The sequence below is a fragment of the Dipodomys ordii genome, unplaced genomic scaffold, assembly GCF_000151885.1.
Source record: "Dipodomys ordii isolate 6190 unplaced genomic scaffold, Dord_2.0 Scaffold272, whole genome shotgun sequence".
Lineage (NCBI taxonomy): Eukaryota > Metazoa > Chordata > Mammalia > Rodentia > Heteromyidae > Dipodomys > Dipodomys ordii.
Window position 1 is genome coordinate 169981 of NW_012267488.1, and position 7741 is coordinate 177721.

A 7741-nucleotide genomic window follows, 5' to 3' on the forward strand; every position below is an offset into this window, starting at 1 on the left:
AGCTCTGGAAAAAATTAGAATAGAAGGAAAATTCCTTAAAACAATAAAAGCCTTACATGACAGACCAACAGCCAATATCATATTTAATGGGGAAAACTACATCCAATTCCCCTAAAAACAGGAACAAGGCAAGGATGCCCACTCCCTCCACTCCTATTCCATATAGTTCTGGAGTCCTTGGCCAGAGCAGTAAGGCAGAAAAAGACATTAAAGGGATCCGCATAGGGGAGGAAGAAGTTAAACTATCTCTTTTTGCAGATGACATGATTTTATACCTTAATGATCCCAAAGGCTCCATCCCCAAACTCCTAGAGCTCATAAACCACTTCAGTAAAGTAGCAGGATACAAAATTAACCCGCAAAAATCAGTCGCCTTTCTGTACACCAACAATGTACAAGCAGAAAGGAAAATCAAGGAAACAACCCCATTCATAATAACCTCAAAAAATAAAGTATCTAGGAATTAACCTAACCAAAGATGTAAAGGGTCTATTTCATGAAAACTATAAAAGCCTTAAAAAAGAATCAAACCAGGAAATGGAAAGATCTCCCATGTTCCTGGATAGGCAGAATTAACATAGTGAAAATGGCTATATGCCAAAATTTATACACACATTCAATGCAATTCCCATTAAAATCCCAATGATGTACTTTACTGAAATAGAGAAAACAGTCCAAAAGTTCATATGGAACAACAAACGACCTAGAATAGCCAACATAATTCTATGCAAAAGAAACAACACAGGAATGATCAGGATACCAAAATTCAAACTCTACTATAGAGCCATAATAACAAAGACAGCTTGGTACTGGTACAAAAAGAGACCCGAAGACCAATGGAACAGACTAGAGGACCCAGAAATAAAGCCTCATATGTACAGTCAGTTGATATTTGACAAATGAGCCACAGACATACAGTGGAAGAATCATAAACTCTTCAACTATTGGTGCTGGGAAAACTGGGTGGCCACATGCAGAAAAATGAAAGTGGACCCTAGCCTATCACCATGTACTAACATCAATTGAAAATGGATTAAAGACCTTAACATCAAACCTGATACTCTGAAACGACTACAGATCAGAGTAGGAGAGACACTTGAACTTATAGACACAGGCAGGAACTTCCTGAACAGAATCCCAGGGTCACAACAAATTGGAGAGAGACTGGACAAATGGGACTACCTTAAGATAAAAAGTCCTGCACAGGCAAAGAAATCGCAACCAAACTAGAAAGACAGCCAATTGGGAAAAAATATTTACCAGAAAAATATCAGACAAGGGTCTAATATCCATTATATACAGCGAACTCAAGAAACTAACCCCTCACAAATCTAACAAATCAATCATGAAATGGGCAAGGGCACTAAAGAGAGACTTCTCAGAAGAAGAGATAAAAATGCAAAGAAACACATGTAGAAATGTTCATCATCCCTGTCTGTAAAGGAAATGCAAATGAAAACAACACTAAGATACCATCTTACCCCAAGCAGAATGGCCCACATCCTAAAGTCAGCCAACGACAAATGGTGGACAGGATGCAGAGAAAGAGGAACCCTACTGCATTGTTGGTGGGAATGTGTACTAACACAACCACTTTGGAAAACAGTTTGGAGAAAGCTAAATACAGACCTCCCCTATGACCCAGCCATACCACTCCTATGCCTCTATCCTGAGCAACAAGAACCAGTATACAAAGACATATGCACCTCCATGTTTATTGCAGCACTGTTTACAATAGCCAAGATTTGGAAACAACCCAGATGCCCCACTACTGATGAGTGGATACAAAAATTGTGGTACCTAAGATACAATGGAATATTATGCAGACATTAGAAACGACAAAATAATGGCATTTGCAGGGAAATGGGTGGAACTAAAGCAGATTATTTTGAGTGAAGTAAGCCAAAAACAAAGACACAAACGGCAGGTGGCCTCCCTGATATGTGGATGCTAAAGCCAAAATACAAGAAGATATGGCAAACAGGACTCAAGAAACAAAGGACAGTCATCCATTTTGTCATATCATTGCTAAATGACTCCATGTTCTAGACCATATATATGGTAGATATATGCATGCAACAGAGAGAAGCCAGGAGGAGGAACAGAATAAGTGAAAACAGCCTACACTAAGCAAAAGGAAAGAAATGTAAACATCACCTGATGTGGAAAAAATAACTTGTATCATCAAAGCTCATAGAATTCACAAACTGTATAGACCATGATAATGACAATTTGCCTGTGGAAGTCAAAATGTGTTTGTGATTCTAACACTATTCCACAATACTGTGAAATATGTGAAATTTATGTAATCACCTAATCTTTTTTTTTAAGTTTTTTTTTAATTTAATTTTATTTTATTTGTGAACAAACTGTACAGAGGGGTTACAATTGCATGGGCAGGATAATGCGTACATTTCTTACCAAGCATTGCAGCCTCCTCCTTTGTTTACCCTTCCCATCCCTTCCCAGCCTCCCCCCTCCCCTCCATCCCAATCCTTCTCCTTCCCCCCCCCCCCCCACCCCCTCCCCTCCCCTCCCCCCCCCCGCACCGACGTTGTAAAGCTCGTTTTGGACATGACAACTTGTACGTCTCATTGTTGCATCAGATCCACCTGTATCCTTAAACAACTGGTTTTTCCCCATCTCCTCCACAAGTTATACTGACATCAAATATAGTGAAAGCAGGGGTTATACTGTGGGGGAGGGACATACAAAGCAACAAAGAGATAATCTTATAAATGCGTTAGAAACACATGTATGAAAGAAAAAACATTAAAATACATAGCTAAGGGTTCATTTTCCTGACATCACATTATCTAACTTTTTCCGCTTGACTCGTGCATATACTAGATATTGCAAATAAGGGAAACCATGGGACCTATGTTTCTTTGGGCCTGGCTTACTTCACTTAATACAATTTTTTCCAAGTTTTTCCATTTCCTAACAAATGGGGCAATGTCATTCTTTCTGATGGAGGCATAGAATTCCATTGTGTATATATACCACATTTTCTTGATCCATTCATCTACTGAGGGGCATCTGGGTTGGTTCCATATCTTAGCTATGGTAAATAATGCTGCAATAAACATAGTTGTGGTAATCACCTAATCTTAATTAAGAAAAAATAGTGATAGAAGGGATGAGTTAAGAGAGATGGGTGACAATGTTGTCAGACACTTTATCCTCATATGCTGTTTTGTAGAATGGGAACTTCATTGTACAACTACTTAAAGATAATTTTAAAAAAGAAAAAAAATCTTCAACACAGTGCAATAAGGGGAGGTTCAACTTACTCCACAGGTTGAACCAAGTGAATGCATAAAAGCTCTACTCACCAATAATCACGATGTAGGAACAAAAAGCGAATGATCCCAATAAGCATGGATCATCCTATGGGGAAAAGCAAACCTGAATGCCTCGTCTGAACACTTGCAACCACTGCAGAGCTCTGCAACTCCAATCATTCAGCAATTCAAACTGAGTTGCTTTGCCAAACTTCAAACTTGTAGAAGAAACAATGTAGGATTCAGAAGCAGATATTAACAGGGAGCACCTGTGGACCTACCTGGTCCAAGAATCTGGAATTCTTCCAAAGAAGCTTTGAATGGAGTGAAATGTTGTATGTGGTATGGCTCAGAAAATTATTCTCAGTTGCCGCGGACGGGCTCTGTCGGGACAACTGAGGACACCAAGTGGAGATAATTGGAATAGGTGGGGAGATGGCAAACAGACAACTCACACACAAGAGGAGTGGATGCTGAGTGCGATTTAATGCAGAGGATAACAAACTTTTATAGCAAAAGTCTCCAGGAGAAAGGGCAAAAGGTTACACAATCTTGCTGCAGGGCTTCATTCTTGGGTGGTCACCAGCTGGTCGCCTGATAGGCACTTGTTTCCAGCTTATCTCTATTTTTAAGAAATACAATGGGTTTCGATGTTTATCACCAATTAACCATTACCTTTTTTTAGAGGCCTTAACTGTCCCATAAGATCTTTCCTGTTCCTTCTTTAATAGTAAGCACCACGGAGGCCTAGATCTAGCAAGTCTCTTAGTAAATAAAAGAGAGTAATAGGAAGTTCTTTCTCCTAAGTAGTTCTCCCAGCAATTGCCATACATTCTTTCTGGTCTAGCTAGCCTACAGCTTCTTGTAAATCTCTTACAAACAATTCCTTCTGCTGAAGTGATGTCATGAAACCCCCAATACTTTTATATTTACTTATGACTTGTCTACTAGCCTCCATAAGAGGGGCTTTCAGAGTAGCACTTAACTCTGGTGAGTTAGTCATATTTTTAAGACACCCATCAGATGTTGGAGTCATCAACACTCTTAAGAAAGAGCTTTGAATAAGGGAACGTTGAGCATGAGTAAGTACAATGAACAGCAGAAATAGTAAAAGATTAATAGGCACTCTTATACAGTGAAGAAAAGAAAAGCAGGGACAGAAACACATCTCTCCCAGGGGTTTGCCAGCCTTTCCAGGAGGTAGGCCTCTTTGAAGCCCCATTCTCTGAGGTAGACTTCGGTGAAGTCCCATTCTCAGAGATAGGTCTCTGTGAAGCCCCATTCTCTGAGGTAGACTTCGGTGAAGTCCCATTCTCAGAGATAGGTCTCTGTGAAGCCCCATTCTCAGGTCTGAAAGCAGGTTTTCCATGCTAAGCAGGCTCCACCGGAGTAGGCGTGGCACTCAGTGTCCCCGACAGAGGTTATTCGGCTAACAACAATGGAGGAGTATTTAGAAGCTAATATTTCCAGTTGGCCTCCATACATATGTATGGACATAGGTTGGGTCCAAAAAAAACGGAAGACTTGTTCTCAAATCTTCCACACAGTACAATAAGGTGAGGTTCACCTTCCTTCACAGGTTGAACTGAATTAATGCATAAAAGCTCTACTCACCAATACCCACGTTGTAGGAACGAGAAGCAGATATTCCCTATAAGCATGTATTATCCTATGGGAAAAAGCAAACCTGAATGCCTCATCTGAACCCTTGCAATCCCTGCAAAGGTCTGCAACTCTAATTCTTCAGCAATTCGAACTGAGTTGCTTTGCCAAACTTCAAGTGTGTAGAAGAAACCACGGAGAATTCAGAAACAGGTTTTAACCAGGAGCACCTGTGGGCCTACTAGGTCCTAGGATCTGGAATTCTTCCTAAGAAGCATTGAACAAAGTGAAATGCTGTTATATTGCAATGCTTCAGAAACTCGTTCTCAGTGTTCACTGCAAAGGTCATTAGGCTAACAACAATTGTGAAGTAGTTAGAAGCATACGTTTCCAGCGTGTGTCCATATGTATGTACATAGGTCACGCCAAAGAAAATGGAAGTCTTGTTCTCAAATCTTCAACACAGAGGAATAAGGATGAATGCATAAAAGCTCTACTCACCAATACCTATGTTTTAAGAAGGTGAAACAGATATTCCCAAAAAGCATGTATCGACCTATGGCGAGAGCAAATTGGAATTCCTCGTCTGAACACTTGCAACCATTTCAGAGCTCTCCAAATCCAATAGTTCCACAAATCAAACAGAGTTGCTCTGTCAAACTTCAAATATGTAGAAGAAACCACGTAGTATTCAGAAGATTTTACCCAGGAGCACCTGTGGTACAAACTCTGGAATTCTTCCTAAGAAGCATTGTAATCAGTAAAATGTTGTTATGTTGGGATGGCTCAGAAACTCATTCTCAGTGTGCCTGGCAGAGGTCACTTGGCTAACAACAACAGTGGAATATTAAGATGCTGATATGTCAAGTGAGCATGCATACATATGTATGGATATAGGTGGCAGCCACAATAACGGAAGGCTTGTTCTTAAATCTTCCACACAGGACAATAAGGCAAGGTTCAACTTCCTCAGGAGGTTGAATTGAGTGAATGCATAGACGCTCTACTAACGTATACCCACGTTGTAGGAACGAGAAGCAGGTATTTCCAATAAGCATGTATTGTCCTATTTCGAAAAGTAAACCTAAATGCCTCATCTGAACACTTGCAACAGCTGCAGAGCTTTGCAACTTGTTCTTTAAAAATATTGTGTGAAATGATGTATATCTTGGTAACTAATTTTGGATGCATCCTAAAATTTTGTTCTGAAGATAATGTCTCACTTTACCGACTAACCCGTGAAATGATGTTGATTACAAAACAAATGCTAATAACCACTGTTTGTAATGCACAAAATCTCATCACCATGATATCAGTAAACATTGGTTAACATTCTGATATCATGGTCTCATGACTGATGAATCCTAGCTGCATGAGTGTAGCTGTACCTAGATTGCTCAGCCTAAATTGAGCCACTGTTTTAAAAAAAAGTGTTTACATCTTTATCTTTCAGCTATCAGAGATTAAACCCTGAGTATGAAGCCTAAGGAAATTGTTAAGGTAAGATTTTATCTTTTCTGGATATAAAGTAAACAAAAATGCAGCACAGAGCAACTCATTTGTTTAAAGTCAACCTCTTTCTCCAAAAAATTATAAGAAGAAACTAGAATGGATGGGTAGAACATAATTTGATATTACTTTTTTTCAGATGGATTAAAAGAGGGAAAAAAGTAGACCCCAAATTGCAGAAAACTACCAATACCACGAATTTCTTTCGTTCTCACCCTCCTAATCCCCCTCTCTTCCTTCCCTTTCTCTCCGTCTCTCCCTCTTCTTCCTCTTCCCTCTTTCCTGGATGTTATTCTGTGAGCTGCTCGGCTTCACAATGTCTGCTCCACTAGGTTAGTATGAAACCATGAGCCAAACTAGATAACTTCTCATTATGTATTGTATTGTAAGTCCATTGTGATAGTGACAGAACACATAATTGATACAATGCATAAAATTAGGAAAACCATTCAATTCAGAAATACAGTTGTGAAAATTGTAAAAAAATGGCAATGCTATCTACAAATTCAATGCGATACCTATCAAAATTCCAACCTCATTCTTCAAGGAAATAGAAGAGGCGATCCAAAAATTCATATGGAACAATAAAAGACCCCGAATAGCAAAAACTATCCTAAACAGAAAGAACAGTGCTGGAGGAATATCAATACCAAATGTCAAACTCTACTATAAAGCCACAGTAATCAAAACAGCTTGGTACTGGCACAAGAACAGACCTCAGGACCAATGGAATAGAATTGAAAACCCAGAAATGAACCTACAGACCTATAGCCATCTAATCTTCGATAAGGGAGCTAAAAAAATAGAATGGAGGGGCTGGGAAGGTGGCTCAGTGGTTAAAGCGCTTGCCTTGCATGCCTGAGGCCCTGGGTTCGATTCCTCAGCACCACATTAGCAAAAACAAAAAAGCTGGAAGTGGCGCTGTGGCTCGAGTGGTAGAGCGCTAGCCTTCAGCTGAAGAGCTTAGGACAGTGCCCAGGCCCCAGAGTTCAGGCCCCATGACCGGACCCAAAAAAAAAAATAGAATGGAAGAAAGACAGCCTCTTCAGTAAATGGTGCTGGCAAAATTGGTTAATTACTTGTAGAAAACTAAAGCTAGATTCTTATATATCACCCTGCACCAGAATCAATTCCAAATGGACCAAAGACCTCGGAGTCAAAGCAGACAACCTGAAAACATTACAGGGTGGAATAGGAGAAACCCTCGGTCTCCTTGGCACAGGCTGAAATTTTTTTAATAGAGACCCAGAAACACAACAAATCAAAGAAAGGTTGGACAAATGGGATTGCATGAAATTGCAGAGCTTCTGCATGGTAAATGACATAGCTAGCAAGATCGATAGAAA